The 18,344-nt window shown below is 36.5% G+C and overlaps 1 pseudogene; it reads right to left on the bottom strand.

Annotated features, from left to right (window-relative positions):
• Positions 1-17,316: 17,316 nt before the first annotated feature.
• Positions 17,317-17,427, bottom strand: LOC139004706 (small Cajal body-specific RNA 24; annotated as a pseudogene).
• Between the last annotated feature and the right edge of the window lie 917 nt (positions 17,428-18,344).

Here is an 18,344-nt window from a genome sequence, read left to right as displayed (position 1 = left end):
AATTTTTTTTTTTAAATATATTTTATTGATTTTTTACAGAGAGGAAGGGAGAGAGATAGAGAGTTAGAAACATCGATGAGAGAGAAACATCGATCAGCCGCCTCCTGCACATCTACTGGGGATGTGCCCGCAACCCAGGTACATGCCCTTGACCGGAATCGAACCTGGGACCTTTCAGTCTGCAGGCCGACGCTCTATCCACTGAGCCAAACCGGTTTCGGCAGTTTAGGAATTTGATAGAATAAGTTTTCCTAAATCCATTTTATATAATTTAATACTTATATTCATAATGATATTACTTGTCCTATTTCTATAAAAAAGCTAAAATTGTCATATCAATTTGTGGTTGCCAAAACAAGTACCATTAATAATAAGCATACTTTTTCTTCATTATTTATGAGATTAGAAGATGGAAGACTATAAAAGTGAGTACTGCACAATATCTATGTATTTCACCTTAGAGATCTGCATTAATATTCCTGTATCAGTGTCAAATTTATCAGCGAAAAATACAATTAATTTGTTAGTACTGGAACTATTTATCAATGGTGATAAAAAATGAGAATAATGGCTCCCTTAAACAAATTCTAATTTTATTACTCAATTCCAAACATGCACTCAGAGTTCTTCTGCCATTGAGTTAGGAAGAAAAATAAAATAAAAAGAACTGAGGAGTTAATGAATAATATATGAGTAGAAAAGGAAAGCAAGGTAAAATAAGACTGGCATTTGGATTTTTTCTTAACTTTAGAAATGGGTAGACATTAAGGAAGAATCACAATAAACATGTATGTATAACTGGAGCAACTATTTCCCGTTTCTCATTTTTCTTACATATTCCTTCTTAATGTTACAATGATAGAATTTTTCCCCAACTGGTCAAGACTAAAAATGATCTCTGAGACTATCTATTTAACACAATTTCTTTTCTTTTTTCTTTCTTTTTTTCCTTTTCTTTCTTTGCTTATGCATGTCTACAAATAAAAACAAAAGAAAGTGCTATAAAATATTGATTTATTTAAAAATTTTAAAGATGGTTATGTGAAATGAACATGCACTGAACTGAATTTGTAATAATATAACAAAACAGATAAATTTAATAATACAGCAACTGATGTGTACTAAGGGCTTTCTTCAGAACTGTCAATATGATGTATTTCATATTATTTTTAAGTCCGAGGAAAATGAAGTCTCAGGAAGTTAAACATCTTTTTAAAGTCACAGCATTAATAAAAGTATCAAAGACAGGATAAACACTATTGTGTTTCTTATTGTACTTGTTAAACTCTGTGATGTAATTCCTCATTTTTATAATTAAGGTTATAGTGATTCCCTATTATATATTCATATTCACACTTACATTCATATTCATATTTATATGGCTGCACTTTCTCCTCATTACTAATGATTTTCTTGAATGCGAAGAACCTTAAATTCATCAAGACAGTGACATAATTGGTGAAAGAAATTTAATCTTAGTGCTATTACAAATGTATACCACTCTGTTCTATATTTGCATACTGATCCTCTTTTACACTCCTTTTAAGACATGAATATTCACTCTTTCAAAAAAGATTGTTTGAACACCCATTCTGAGGTGAGCATTTTGATCTGTGTTCAGAATACATATAGAAGAGGAATTCCTTCCTTAAAGGGCTTAAGAGTACAGCAAAATAAATAAATAAAAAAATATATATAGATAGATCTATATATATCTATATCTATATCACCTATATCTATATATCTATATATCTATATATCTATATATCTATATATCTATATATATCTATATATATAATTTTGTCACTACTTATAAGAGAGTTTCTTTATTACAGACTTTTGGGATTCCATTGTAATGAATTACCAACCATGTCTGGATGGATCAGGAAAGCCTTTGCAGGTGTGGAAATTCTTGCACTAGACCAGGGGTCCTCAAATTACGACCCGCAGGCCACATGCGGCCCACCGAAAACATTTATCTGGCCCGCCGGGTGTTTTTGCCGCCGCTGCCTGTTCTGCTTAGTAGCGGACTCGTCCCGGGCCCACAGTGCGCATGTGTGGAATGTCTGAGGGACAATGAACTGGCCCCCTGTTTAAAAAGTTTGAGGACCTCTGCACTAGACCTTGAATAGGTACGGAAGCTCAACATGCAATTGAGTGGGAGTATAGGATTTCTACATAGAAGGTAAGATGGTCAACAATGCTCAGACAGGAATGAAACACAGTGGTAAATTTAGAAACTGTAACAATTCAGTATGACTAGATTATGTTATAGCTTCAGAAAAGCAGTGATGCTAGAGTTTAGGAAAATTCAGATTGTGAAGAGAATAGAAACCCTGCCAAGATTATGCATTTTATTCTAAATTTAGTACAAGGTCCCTGAAGAACTTTAATACGGAGAAGTCAATGTCATATTTACTTTTGGGAAGACCTCTCATTCTCTCTTCCCCAAGGAATGGTGTAGAGAATGGAAAAAAAAAATGCTAAATAAAGATGTTCAATACTTTCTAACACTATACAGAGATAATCTGCTCTTAACCTGTGATTAGTCTTGATACTAAAAACCTTTTGAAAATCAAATAAATTACCAGGATAGTAGGCTGCTATGCTCTCATTCTAAGGATTGACCCTTAATACTGAAGGAGGTGTTGGTTTCCTATTAGCAGGATCTTTCTTTCTTCCTTTCTTTCTTTCTTTCTTTCTTTCTTTCTTTCTTTCTTTCTTTCTTTCTTTCTTTCTTCCTTCCTTTCTTTCTTTCTTTCTTTCTTTCTTTCTTTCTTTCTTTCTTTCTTTCTCTCTCTCTCTTTCTCTCTCTCTCTCTCTCTCTCTCTCTCTCTCTTTCTTTCTTTCTTTTTTCTTCCTTTTTTTCCTTTTTTTTTTCTTTTTAAAAATTTTATTGAATTTATTGAGGTGACATGTTCAACAAAATCATACAGGTTTCAAATGTACAACTCAATAAAGCATCATATGCATATACATTGTGTGTTTTCCATCCAAATTCAAGTCTCCTCCTGTCCCCATTTATTTCCCCTTTACCTACCTCCACCTCTCCCAACCCACCATTTCCTCTGTCTATCACCATGCTGTTGTTCATGATTATGTCATATATATATATATATATATATATATATACTAATAAAAGAGAAACATGAAAATTAACCATCATGCTGCCACTTCGTTACACCCACTAGCCAATCAGGAGCTAGTATGCAAATTAACCCAACTAATATAGCGGCAGCCATGGAGCTGGAGTGGGCAGGAGGCTTGGGTTGTCCCCGGGGATGGAGGAAGTCAAGCTTCCTGCCTGCCCTGGCCGGCCCTGGGCTCTGCTCAAGGCTACAAAGTTTCAATTATAGAAGATAAATAAATCCCAGATATCTGCTTCCAGCCCACCCTGGCCTCTGCTCAAGGAGGCGCTGAAAAAGAAAAAGAAAAAAAGGAGAGGCTGGGAGCTTGGGTCACCGGGGGGCATGGCCATCAGCCCCTCATCCAGGCTGGCCAGGCACCCCAGCGGGACCCCCTCACCCTGAAGGGTCTGTGGTCAACCTGCAAACAGCCCTCAGCCCCTCACCCAGGCTGAACACACCCTCATGGGGTGAGGGTCCCCACTGGGGGGTGTGGCCAGCCTGAAAACAGCCCTCAGGTCCTCACCCAGGCTGGCCAGGCACCCCAGCAAGACCCCCACCCTGATCCGGGACACCCTTCAGGGCAAACCAGCTGGCCCCCACCAGTGCACCAGGCCTCTATCTATACTAATAAGAGGGTAATATGCTAATTAAACTGGGAGACCTTCCAGGAGACCTTCCAGACGTTCTTCTGGACAAAGCCATGGTGGCAGGGCTGAGGTAGAGGTGGTTAGAGGCCAAGAGGGAAGGGCAGTTGTGGGTGATCAGGCCAGGATGGGACGGAAGTTGTGGGTGATCAGGCTGATGGGGGTCAGGGTTGTTGGGGGTAAGCAGACCAGCAGGGGGACCAGTTGGGGGCCAGAAGGCCATCAGTGGGGGTCAGTTGGAAGTGATCAGGACAGTGGGGGGGGGCAATTTGGAGTGAGCAGGCCAGCAGGGGGGCAGTTGGGGGCAAGCAGACTAGTGGGGAGGGAAGGTGGGGGCAAGCAGGTCAGCAGGTGGGGCAGTTGGGGGCAAGCACACTGGCACAGGGGGCAGTTGGGAGTGATCAGGCTGGTGGGAGGGCATTTGGGGGTGAGCAGGCCAGTGGCGGGGGAGAGCAGGCCAGTAGACAGAGTGGTTAGGGGCAATCAGGCAGGCAGGCAGGCAGGTGAGTGGTTAGGAGCCAGCAGTCCCGGATTGTGAGAGGGATGTCTGACTGCCTGTTTAGGCCCGATCCCTGTAAACCGGCAGTAGGACATCCTTCGAGGGGTCCCAGATTGGTGAGGGTGCAGGCCAGGCTGAGGGACAACTATACATATATGTATACATATATGTATATGTATAGTTGATGCAGTATACTAACCATTCTAGTATTTGATTAATTTTGTATACTTAACTGCATACATTTTTACTCACATGCTACTATTTTTGTTTATTTTTTCCCTTTAAGCAATTTTTTTTAACTCAGCCCCCAACCTGCCTCCCTCTTCCAACTGTCAGTCTGTTCTATGCTTGCTTCTGTTTCTATTTGGTTTATTACATTATTTTGTTGTTTAGATTCCACATATAAGTAAGATCACATGGTATTTGTCTTTCTCTGACTAACTTATTTCACATGATGTATTCCATCCATGCTGTCACAAAGGTAAGGTTTTCTTTTTGTTGTTGTTTCTTTCTCTTTTTTTGAAAACATTTCCTATTGTTATATTCCAGTGGTTCTCAACCTTGGCTGCACATTAGAATCACCTGGGAATCTTTTTAAAATCCTGATTTCTGGGCCTCATCCTCCGGTAATTCTGTTTCTTTGTTATGGGGTGGGGCCACAACATTAGTAACAAAGAAACAGAATTTCCAGAGGATGAGGCCCAGAAATCAGGATTTTAAAAAGATTCCCAGGTGATTCTAATGTGCAGCCAAGGTTGAGAACCACTGTTATATTCTAAGCCACCTTCCGCCTAGGTCAGCTGCAGTGCTTCACCTTATCTTGCTGCAGCCTGTTTCGGTAGTTCCATACTTGAAGCCAATTTGTCGTTCACTCATGTAGTTAAACCAGCTGTTTTGTAAAAACATCCTTGATTTCTCCGAATGGGTTGTACAGAGAACAGTCATTTACATTGTCATAACATTTGTAAGACAAGAGCCCTAAAGGATCTGAGACAATCTATAGTATGAGAGAGCATAAAATGTTTTTGTAATTTTGAAATGGTTTGTTAACATGGATTTTCAGTAATAAGATATAATGGCAGTCCTTTGCCTCACTATGATTCTGAGAAGTGGTCTTTCAAGTCAGATGAGAATATGAGAGCTGGTCTATAAAGGCTATACATCTTTTAAAGTCCCAGAGTAGTGTGGTAGGTGAAGAAAGAAAAGGAAGTGGAAAAGTCAAACTGTAGCTTTTTAAGTGGAAAGATACCTGTTTTTATAATCAGCATAATAGGTTAGGAGTAAAGACATGTAAACTGTCATTTATCTTTTCTAATTATATTTTATTTCCATCATTTCATTAATAAGATCTATGTATTTAAATTGCATATAACATTTCTGAGATAGATGGAGAACCCTGAATATTTCTGTAAGACTGTTTTGTTAGGATGAATGACCAATATGTAGGGACGATTGACAAATACTGCACTAATTTTTCATGAATGAGAAGACATTTTTCTAAGTCTTAAATAGCATCCTTCTCTATTATACACTGTCTCCAATATAAAAGTTGATGCAGAATGCTAATCATTCTTTTATTTGATCAGGTTAGTATATTTAATTGCATACATTTCTATTCAGATGCTACTATTTTTTGTTTATTTTATCTCTGTCTCTATTTTTGACTGAGTGAAAATGAAATATACTCCACTTGAGCTCATGAAATGGTGCAGTAAGCACTTTTATATCATGATTGATGAGTTACTGTGAGATGCTGCTCGTCTGCTAGCATATGTTCCAGATGTTAAATATTATGAGCAATCTCTAGTACTTATAACACTAGTAAGTGCCTTAGAAAGAGACCATTATTAAATTTTAGAGGGAAACCCAAAACCGAGGACAGATTTGTGTAACACTTATTTCATTTTTAAAATGTTCTATTTCCCATTAGTAAATTGTGTTGTGAAGGAATCATACAGTTAATCTTTTAAAAATAAGTTTTATTGAAAAATCAGATCAAAGTTCTCCAATATTATCTGTGATAGACCAGTCAGATCTGTCACATGTGCCAGTGGAGGCTCAGTAGCCACCATAAGCTTTCTCTCTATGAAGCTAATAGGATTTTCAGCTGGGATGAGAAAAGCCCAAGAGAATAAAATGGAAAAAAAAAAAAATCTTTCTCATTCAGATCCCGCAAGAATTTGTATAGATTGGCACGTGTCAATATTAATACAACCCTTTCTCTATCCTTGAACAATTTTAAAGTTTCAAGGAAACAATTGTAGACTTGCTTAGTGATTCCTCTACTATGATGTTTCTCAAACGTCTATGTAAATTAATATCCTAGAGAGCTTGTTAAAACATTTTACTGGGTCCCCCCCCCGCCGAAGAGTTTCTGATTCAATAAGCCTCAGAGGGAGCCTGACAATTTGCATTTTAAACAAGTTACAAGATAATGCTCATGTTGCTCATACAGAAATCACACTTCTGAGAGAAAAAATACTAAAGGATAGAAAATAGAGTCCAATTTTAATATAAATTTGACCACTAAAGTATGGTTTTCTCTTGACAATGGGCCCTGTTCCCCACTTCACTCCCTCCCCCCTTTTTTTGGTCTGTGTCTAATTTTAATTGAATAGCAGACACCACGGGACTAGACAGAAGTGACTCGGGAAGGTACATGAAGTCTGGAATTGGGCTTGTTGCTTTTGTCAAGCTGTTTTGTTGGCATTTGAGTTTATCTAGTCAGATGACCTAGGTTTGGGTTTACTGTTACTATGCTTGCCTTCAGTGTACCACATGCCTCCCACATGGCTAATGATGCCTCTGTAGGGGCCTAGGTTTCTAGGAGTTTTTCTCAGGCTTTATGCTCTACTTTCACCGTGCAGCTTTTCTCTATGTGGGATCTTTGGGAAGTGGTTGGTCCATGAGGGTGGAGCTTTCATTAACAGAATACTGCTCTTTTAAAAGACCCCAAAGAGATCTCTCACCTTTTCTGCCATGTGAGGACACAGCAAGTAGACAGGCATCATTGGACCAGGAAAGGCTCTCCTCGGCTCCTCAATCTGCTGGAGTTTCCAGCATCCAGAACAATGAGAAATAAATGCCTGTGGTTTGTGAGTTGTCTATGATACTCTGTTATAGCAGCTCAAACAGACTGAGACAGTATTATTTTTAGCTTTTTATGTGTTTTTTTTTACAATTTTTTAAACTATAATGTGTGTAATAATTTACCTTATTTTATATTTGGTTATTTATTTGAATATTTTTTCCATTTTCTTTAAATTTGTGGGAGATTTATTTGCCTTAAATACTCTGTTCAAGGAACTAGCATTTGTATATTAGACATACCAATTTTTATTGTTCTACTTCTCTAATTTGTTATCTATTTTTACTTTTCTATTTTTATCCATGCTATTCTTCAGGTCATTTTACTTCTTTATTTGTCTTTATTTTTTGTTTTCTTAATGATTTTTAAGCTTTCTTATTGTCTAACAAGTCAAATAAAAATGTATAGCAAGGCTGTATTCTTTATTTCACTATTTTAAGCTATAAATATTTCACTGTTATTAGCCTCTAAGCATATGATAGTAAATTTTATATTTCAAGTATTATTTACATTTTAGACATATGAGCAGTTTGAAGCCATGATTTGCCATTGCTTCCTAATTTTATTATATTATAGAGAGAAAACAGTTTTTATGATATAGATTATGGGAATATGTTAGGCTTACTAGCTTGATGAATTTTTGATTTTCATGACTGTTTTGTGTTTGCTCAAGAAAAATTTGTATTTTCAGTTTATGGGTTTTTGTTCTCCTTATAACTGGTAGTTTAAGAAAATTATTCATATAATTCAATTTCCCATTCCTTTGCTTTTTTCTCTACTTATTTCATCAGTTTTTGAAAAGGATATAACTACAAAAAGTATCGGCCAGGTAGGTGTAGTCAGCTGAGGGCAACCCACAGGGCAAGCTTGTTCAAAGTTTTCTCTGTCCCATTGTCTATGCCTGGCATGGTAAACTTGTTTATCAAATGTTTGCTTTTCCCATCTTCCTGTGCACTGACTTTTTTCCTTTTGAATTCCCAGATTCTTGCCGGCTCTTCTTAGCTCAGGATGCCTAAATCACCTGACAGTCCTTTCGCCTCTTGTGTCGTTGTGGGGATCGTATAGTATGAGGTTAGTTTTTCTCTGGTTAATCTGTCATGTGCCAATTTAACCAGCCAAAGAACCTAGAAGAGTAGAATGGAAAGGTTTTCCTTCCCTACAGTGCAATCACCAGCAATTTGAGTTTTGAGAAATCATGGCTACTTGGTCTTATTTGCCACTGCTTTTTTAGAAAAGAGTATACCTCAGTATGATCTTTGTTCATTCTCAATTCTCATGTACTTTATTTTCCTTTCTCCTAGATTTGATTTTTATTGCTAGAATACAGTTTCTTATTTACATTTGCCCCCCACCCCCCAAAAAAAAGAGTCATTTTCTGATAAGTCATCTCAGATCCTGTTTGTCGGCCATTTTTTAACTACATGTGATTATTTTCCTAGGTGTGCAATTAAAGGTCCTTACTTACCATTCTTCTGCCACCTCTTATTTATATAGAGAAATTTGATATTAATAAAACTCCTTCATTTTTGTTATCTGATGTTCTTCTGGGAGTAATTAGATAGCTCCTTGACTTTGATATTTTCAGATATTATCATCTCCTTTTTCTTCATAAGATGCATCCTAACACTCTGAGTGCGGTATCTTTTTCTATTTTGAAAATTTCTCCAGGCTTTTATAGATACAGGCAAAGTATAACATTTTCTGGCTTTCTTTCTTAGCGCTTGTAGATCTCAGGTGTTTTGTGCTTTTTCTTGTGCGTTCATCTTTTATTCCTTTAGTACTATGCTTTTGCTAGTGATGGTTCCCCGAGGGAAGGGAGAAGAACCTGGATTCCAGTACTTCTAGGTTATTTTTTGGCAGTTGGGAGGTGTGCATTTTGCCTTGGGCCAATAGCCTAAAGTTTTATAATTTGGTTTTAGTCATTTCTTATTTTATACTCCAGGTATCCCTATGCCTCAAGGAAACTACTATGCCTTTTATTTTAGAGGTTGCTTTCCTTGTTCATATGCAGGCACATTTTAAGGTAATTTTTTCATCCTTGGCAGGAAGAATGAGGGACAGGTGTATGTATGGGGGTGGGGGGGGCGGCAGGGGTGTAAGAATCCTCAGAGAGCTGCTAACTGTAAGACTTGATATAGGATAAAGACACTGCAAATATTTTGGCTTTGTTCAGAAACTGTAAAGGCCAATATATATGTTACCAGTAAAATTTAAGAGAATCTTATTTCCCAATAAGATGGTGAGCAAGACATTAATTAGGTAATCTATTCAATCTATCTGTTTAATGGATATATACCTTCTAGACTGGACTCCTTTGCTCTCTAAGCATGTTGATCAACTGTCTTTTTGTTTTTGCTTTTCTCTTCCTCCCTAAGTAGTCTAGTCTCATCTATATTCGGTCTTCTGTTTCTTGGACCCTTGGTTTTATTCTCTTTATTCATTTTGTGAACATGTACCCAGCAGCAATAAAAGGTGCATTAAATGATTGAAAATGTCATAATTTTGCATCCGAACTTGACTGAACATTTTCATTAAGCTTTCTGAGTTGAAAATTGTTTTTCCTTTGTGTTTAAAGCAGCACTTTTTTTTTTTAATTTGTAATTTTTCTATTTAGAAGTATGATGCCATCTCAATACATACACTCACTCTATTTTTCCCTTTTCAAAACTTTTAGAATCTTTGATCTACCCATGATGTTCTGCAAATTGCACTTTGTTGTAGATTTTTTTCATTAATTCTGCTGGGAACTTAATGGCTCTGACAATATGGAAATTCCTAATTACTATCCTTTGTGTTTGCTTTTCATTTCCTTCTCTTTATTTCTCCTTCCTCCCTCCCTCCCTCCCTCCCTCCCTTCCTTCCTTCCTTCCTTCCTTCTTTTCTTCCTTCCTTCCTTCCTTCCTTCCTTCCTTCCTTTTTAACCACATAATAACTTGACTTACATATTACCACAATAAGTTTAGTTAGCCTCCATTATACGATATAGATAAAAAGAACACAGAAAAAATTTTTTTTTTCCTAGTGATGAGAACTTTTAAGATCTAGTCTCTTAAGAACTTTCAAATATGCCATACAAAAACTTACCTACAGTCATTAGTAATCATGTTGTATATTACAACCTCAATAAGTACCATTTATAATATAACTAGAAGTTATAACCATTTGGCTACTTTTATACAATTCTCCTATCTCTGTCCTCCACTGCCTCAGTTACTCTGGTAACCACAAATATGATCTAGCTCTCCTTTTAAAAAATCTATTTTTATTGATTTCAGAGAGGAAGGGAGAGGTAGAGAGAAATAGAAACATCAATGATGAGTGAGAATCATTGATTGGCTGCCTCCTACATACCCCACACTGGAGATTGAGCCCACAACCTGATGTGCCTTGCCCAGGAATCAAATCGTGACTTCCTGGTTCATAGGTCAGTGCTCAATCCCTGAGCCACACTGTCTGGGCTATCTCTCTCTTTTTTTTTTTAATTCCAGGTATAAGTGAAATCATGCAGTATTTGTCTTTCTCTGTCTGATGTCTTTCACTTAGCATAATTCCTTCAAGGTCCATCCATGTTGTTGCAAATGCAGGATTTCTTTATGGCTGAATACTGCTCCATTTGTGTGTGTGTGTGTGCGTGTGTGTGTGTGTGCGTGTGTGTGTGTGTAAATATAAACAATATTTTCTTTATTAATTTTGATGTTGATGGGCACTTAGGTTTTTTCCATGTCTTGGCTATTGTAAATAATGTTGCAATACACATGGGGGAGCATATATCTCTTCAACATAGTATTTTTTTTTTTCCTTCAGAAGTGAAATTGCTGGATAGTTTTCATTTCTGATCCATTAAAATTTTTAGTTCATATGGATTATTGTTTTTCATGTTAATATTTTTATTAATTACTTAGAATTACTATGTTTTAAATTAAAGGCAGTAGTTTAATCACAATGTTACAGAAATATTAAAGCCATAAGTCATTCTAATTGGTCTTCATTTGTTCATTAGATTCCATTCCTCAATCCTTAATAGTGATAACTCTCATACTAAAATATGATTATGGAATCCCCATGTTTAAATTACTTTAGACATTTTGAAATTTGCTGAAATACAAATGCATTTGCATAGAAGACAAAATCAAATTCTTTAATGTGGAATTCAAAATTCTTTCTGATCTAGTCCTGCTTAGCTTTCTCTTCTCAGGTAATTCAGTTTTCCCCACTGAAATACTCAAATATTCACCATACCTGAATTTACTGTGCTATTTCACAAATCACCGCCTTCCCACGCACTGTATTTTATTTCTAGATTTTGTCCAGTTAATTCTGCTCATCAGGTGGGATTTAATTCAAGCATTCCTCCTTCTAAAGAGTGTAATTTGGATCTAAACTAAACAAGCTTCCTAATAATTTGCATGCACTTCTATTATATATTTTGAAAATTTAACTTTGGCTTCTTTATTTGGCTTTCTAACAAAACTATGTCTTTGAGATTAAACACTATGTTTTACTTATCACTGTATACTTAAGGAAAATGAGTAGTCTGTCTTTATTGCATGCTTCTTGAGAATAGAAAAAAATGAAAAAAAAGGTATTTGTAAATTAAAATAAATAAATTCTAACTTTCAAAAATGCTTATTTGATTCTGGATCCAGAAAGAAAAATGTCTTACTAGAATATGAAATTGTGAAAAATACTTGGGAAAAGTTGCAAAAATAACTTCATTGAATCACTTTGCATTAAAGGCTGTCTCATATAATGAAGGAAAATACAGACTAAAACCACCAAAAAGCCTTTATACACACCAATTACTAGGATGAGAATACAATCCTTTTCAAATCCTAGAGACATTACAATTCAAATAAACTCTACAAATTGTGCTTCATTGAAAAATATTGAAAAATAAAATGGGAATATGAGGGAAATATGGGAACTTAAAAATGGAAATAGTGAAGTATCTATATTGCATTTTTCAATATAAAGATTCCTGAGCTTTTTTTATATGCACATGATAACATATACCATTTTACTTATTAAAGACTAATAATTTTTTTCACTTGCTATAATTTCAGGATTTGAGTGTTACATATTCAGTAAGATACAAAATTTTTTCTTTTGACTCATATATAATGACATAATTTTACAGTTTTTAATTTCTTGAGAAGAAAAGTGTAGAGCACATCTCTTGGTGTGTTATTTTTTTCTTTATTGATTAGGGTATTATATATGTGTCCTTATTCCCCCATCGCCTCCTCAACCTCCTGGTGTCTGTGACCATTGGTTAGGCTTATATGCATGCATACAAGTCCTTTGATTGATCTCTCTCCCTTACCCCCACCCTCCCCTGCCTTTCCTTTGAGGTTTGATGGCTGAATCGATGCTTCTCTGTCTCTGGATATGTTTTGTTCATCAGTATATGTCATTCATTATATTCCACAAATGAGTGAGATCATGCGATATTTAGCTTTCTCTGACTGGCTTATTTAGCTTAACATAATGCTCTCCAGTTCCATCCATGCTGTTGCAAGTGGTAAGAATTCCTTCTTTTTTATAGCAGCATTATTTTGTTTTATTTGTTTGATTAAATTCCATCTCCTTCACATCTGATAAGTAATTGGCCTGGGACTTATTATATTTTTACTGGATACTATTAAACATGGGGTTCATGGATACTAACACTTTACAGTACAGATATTAAAAACCCCAAAATATATTGGCCAAAACCTTAAAAAGAGAATTAGTAAAGTACATGGTCCCTCACATTTTTCCTAGAACAGAGAATTGTGCCTAGATTGAAACTAGCTGGAATACACACACAATAAATGAATTATGGTAGAGAAAAACCTTCATCCTGAAATGATCTACGTATTTTAAGAAAAGGATCACAGAAGAGATCTATGCAGCTCTGTTTCAATGGAGGCTCCCTATGTAAAAATTGCGACTTTGTTAGAAATAGGAAGACCTCTAAATTCAGCCTCTACTATTGGCCTACTTTTCCAAATAACTCAATCAGAAGTGCTTAGTTAGCTTTGAACCTATTTTTCACTAAGTCACTAAAAGGAATAAAGGAAACAAGTCCTATTGCATTTGTCTCTCTTAATATACAGTGTTCATGGATTTGTCAAACAAGCTGTATTATTTTAATCTTGGGCATAAAACAAGGAAGACCCTCTTAGCTTATAAAGATATTTACTAAGATACTACTATGTGCACATCATGAATTGGATCTAGGAATTAAGGGTACAGCAAAAAACAATACAGACGGGGCTTTGTCATTATGAAGCTTATGTTCTTCTGAAGGGAAACAACAGAAATATTAATTAATACATAATACATGACTGATTAGTACTAATAAGTAAACCATTAATTATAATGTAGTACAAAGGGCTTTGTAAATAATTAAAAGTAGGTGACAGGAAGAAATGTTACTGGGTGACTACTTGGTTAAGTGATATGTCAAGGACTGCTGGTAATCGCCAATATTCATATTTTCCTCTTCCTCCTGGGGAAACCACTAAGCCATATTTTCCATCCTCTCTTGTCTTTAATGTGACCATATGACTGAAATCTGGCCAATGGAACATGGAGAAACCTTGATGAAATATACATTAGGTCTGGCCCATAAACTCTCTTCCCTAAATGTGATGTAGACCAGATGCAGAGAGGTCAGATGGGGATCTACAGGTCCTACAAAGATGTTGGAGCTACTAAGTAGATGGAACCCCTTAGCACATTGTGATGTGGAACAAATCTGCCCACCACACACACATACACTGAGTGAAATTGAACTGTATATGAGCGGTAGATAAATGTGTGTGTGTGTCTGTGTGTCCATGTGTGTGTTAAGCCTGAGACTTTGGATTTGTTTGTTATGTCAAATAGCTAAATAAATATATGAATTTAAATGAATAATCAAAATAAGAAACTATCGCCGAAACCGGTTTGGCTCAGTGGGTAGAGCGTCGGCCTGCGGACTGAAGGGTCCCAGGTTCGATTCCGGTCAGGGGCATGTACCTGGGTTGCGGGCACATTCCCAGTGGATGTGCAGGAGGCAGCTGATCGATGTTTCTCTCTCATCGATGTTTCTAACTCTCTATCTCTCTCCCTTCCTCTCTGTAAAAAATCAATAAAATATATTTAAAAAAAAAAAAAGAAAAGAAACTATCCATGTACAAGTTGTGGAAAGAATACTCTAGGGTTAAAGAAATACTCTCTAGTACCTTCAATAAAAAGAAGACCAGTGCATATAACAAGGGAAAGCTAGTATGAAATGAGGTCAGAGAAGTAGTAGGATTACATCATAGGCCAAAGCAAAATAAAAATATGATTTTATTCTAAATACCATAAACAATCACTGGAGGGATTTAAACAAGAGTGATACTACAAATAATACTTCTAATTTTTATTTTGTAAAGAAAAAAGCAATTAAGATATAAAATGGAAAACTATTTAGGAGACTTATAGCAATAGTGCAAGTGAGAAATAGGCATGTTTTTCTCTGTGTGGTCTTAGCAGAGACTGAAAATAGTGAATAAATTTTATGTATGTTTTAGAAGTATGATCAATAGGATTTGCTGATGAATCAGATGTATGTCATAGGTGTTGTGTGTGTGTGTGTGTGTGTGTTTTGGCTTGGCCAACTGGTTATGGAGTGGTATGGTTTACTGGGGTGTAAAAGACTGAAGAAAGATCTGGTTGGGAATGGGAGCAGTGTACTAGTAAGTATTCTGTTTTTCACACGGTAGGTTTTAGATGATTATTGGTCATGCATGTGATGTCAAATAGACAAATGGGCATGCACATCTTGAGCTGAGGAGAAGACAGGGCTGCAGAGAGATACTTGGGATTCATTGACATGTGAAGTAACTGATGAGAGAAGTGAAGGGGGTCACGAATGGAGAGTGTGCAGATAGTGAAGAGGTGACAAGGACACAGCCCAGGAGACACTTCAACACTTAGAAGTCAAACAGAAGATGACAAGCTGGCAAAAGATCTTGGGAAGGAGTAGCCGGTGCATAGGAAGAACATTCCTTCTAGCAGATACAAAAACAAAATGTATTTCTATAAAATGGGCATGGTCACCAGGGTTAAATGCTGCTCAGAGGCCAAGGAAAGCACAGTCTGGGAGGTGACCGTCAGATTTGACAAAGATAGAGACTAACAGTATTCTTGACAAAAGGGGTTTCTGCAGCATTTTGTCCTGAGGCAGTGGAGTGCTGTATGAAGGATGCCATGTGCGGAAGTGAAATAGCAAAATCAACCAGTCCCTTTACAAAGTGTTGATGTGTGAGATAATAAGAAAGTGGTCGCTGGTGGCAGAATGATACCAGAAGTTTTTTGTTTTGTTTTGTTTTTGTAAGATGAGTATTTTAAGGAATGCTTGTATGCTGAGGGGAATGTGGACAGAGGTAGAAATTAGGGGAGCGCTGGCCTAGAAAGTGTTGAATTGTCAAAGTTTAGTCATAGAGAAGATAAGAGGAAATGATATCCAGAGTGCAAATGGGCAGTTTGACTTTTGAGGGAACAAGGCACTGACGCTAGTGTAACAGTAGGAAAGAACCAGTGAACAAATGACTTGGGGATGAGGTGGGGGGATAGTTCTAATGTTGCTACTACCCAGATTCAGGAAGCTTCTCTGGGTTCTTCCTTTATGAAGCCTGGCTTTTAGCAGTTACTCAAAATCTGTGATTTACACCACATCCTGCCAATACATTCCCTTTTGCTTTAGTTAACTAGAGTAATTAACTTAGTCTCGGTACAGAAAACCCCAACTGATAAAATAAGTCAGTGCTATGTAAAATATATACATATATATAAATTTTAATGAAAATTTGGAAAACAGCAAGTGGAAAGATTTCTCTATCCTAAATATCTTATCACTATTCCTCATGCAGTGCCAGAGATTTAGCAACAGAAAATATTCATCATGGTCTTAAAAACTATATGGTTGCAGAGAGCTCATCATTAGTATGTACTGGAGAGGCAGTCAGTGTGTGGTGAGCAGATATAAAGCAATGAATCTCTTCTCTCTCTCCATTTAAATAAGTAGGAACTAGTTACCAGCCTTTACTTGGTATCTTCTGACAAGGATGAACGTTGTTTTGCATTGAGAAACATTTTCTGCAATCAAGGTTAATGTTTCAAAGGGGAAGGATGTCAGAGAACTGTTTTCCACATTGTTACTTTAGCTCTGGAGCAGATTTATTAAATGCAAACATGCAAAATATATTTTGTAAAATTAAAAATAAGCCAGTTTTGCCCTAGCCAGTTTGGCTCAGTGGGAAGAGTGTAGGCCTGCTGACTGAAGGGTCCCTGGTTTGATTCAGGTCAAGGACACTTACTTGGGTTGCAGGCTTGATCTACAGCCCTGGTGGTGGTGGTAGGGGTGCATGCATTCGGGAGGCAACCAATTCATGTGTCTCTCTCACGTCGATGTTTCTCTCTCGCGCTCGCTCCCTTCCACTCTCTCTAAAAAATCAATGAAAAAAATATTCTGGGGTGAGGATTAACAAAAAATAAATAAATAAGCTAGTTTTGTTTGAATTAGTAATGAGTGTTTGTAAGCCCAACTATATTCTGCCTTCTCTTTGTATCCCACTCACAGTCCCCAAAAACCTAGGGCTCTGCTGCAGAACACAGTTTGTAAAAACACAGATCTATGTAATAAAATAAATTAGCTCTCTATCTATCTACCTACCTACTTACCTACAGATCTGGCTAATGTTGACATGGGAAGTACATGTATTTGTAATTCTATTATTTCGATTAACTTTCTTTTTGTGATGATGCAGAGAAGCAGTGTTCAAGCAAATGTGCAGGTGATGACATCGGTTGTTCTCATCTCAGTGATGAATAAGGTTGATTCAAGGAAGGATAGGCCGGCCCTCCTTTCTTACATACTGCTCAGTGTGCATGCTTCAAACTATGTGCTTATTCAGAAAGTTAATTTCTTTTTTTTTTTTTTTAATATGTCAGTAGAGGAACGATCCACCCTTTCCACTTGCAAAGGGTGAACAGAAAGCCACTATATTTCTCTAGGACATTTACAAAGAGTTTTCTTCAGAAAGTTAATTTCTTAGATAGGAAGGGCATTAGTCCTTCAAGAATACATGGATTCACCCTTGCCAATTTGGCTCAGTGAAAAGAGCGTAGGCCTATGGACTAAATGGTCTGGGTATGATTCTGGTCTAGGGCAGGTACCTCAAGTTGCAGGCTCCACCCCAATCCCTGGCCTTGGTCAGAGGAGGTGTGGGAGGCAACCAATCAACCAATCCATGTGTTTCTCTCACATCGTTGTTTCTCTCTCTCTGTTCCCTTTCACTCTCTCTAAAAATCAATGGGAAAATATCCTTGGGTAAGGATTTAAAAAAAAGAATATATGAAATCCAACTTTTAAAATTATTTTCTATACTTTAGGATGAATGTAATTGCATCCTAAAAGAAAGCTATAAGTGCTCATGACCCTTATTACATAGATTTCTTCTCTTAAAAGAATAATTAGCTATGGCATTTATTTAAAAGAGCTAAATCAACATGCCCACTCTTGTACACAAATCCATTAATCAGAGAACAGATGGTCCCCTAAAAGTGAAACTAAACAGTTCTCAGAACATGACAATCCATTTATCTTAATGTGAACATCCTCTAGCAGATATCAAAAAACAACCAAGTCAAATTTATAACTTTTGGAGTATATTTTACATAGACTTGACATCCAAGAAATAATTTTTGCACTTAATAGTCTGGTTTATATTGGTAAATGACACATGGAAATGTATAATAAATTGGGGCTTAAATATTTTGATTATATTCAAAACAACAATAGTAGAAAAGATAAAGTTATCATCAATATGTCTTTAAGCTATGTAGTCTGTTGTGGCAAAAAATTATCTGAGATTTCTTTTTGAATATCTCTATGTGTCTAGATATTTGAAATCTGGATATCTTTTGCTGGGTTGAATACTTTTACATTAAATTGAATAATAAATGTGTAC

Source organism: Myotis yumanensis, unplaced genomic scaffold (genome assembly GCF_028538775.1).
Source record: "Myotis yumanensis isolate MYYU_CA2020_CCGP unplaced genomic scaffold, mMyoYum1.0.hap1 SCAF_2, whole genome shotgun sequence".
NCBI classification, from domain to species: domain Eukaryota; kingdom Metazoa; phylum Chordata; class Mammalia; order Chiroptera; family Vespertilionidae; genus Myotis; species Myotis yumanensis.
Note: the sequence above shows the minus strand (reverse complement) of the source record. Positions and strands in the feature narration are given on the sequence as shown.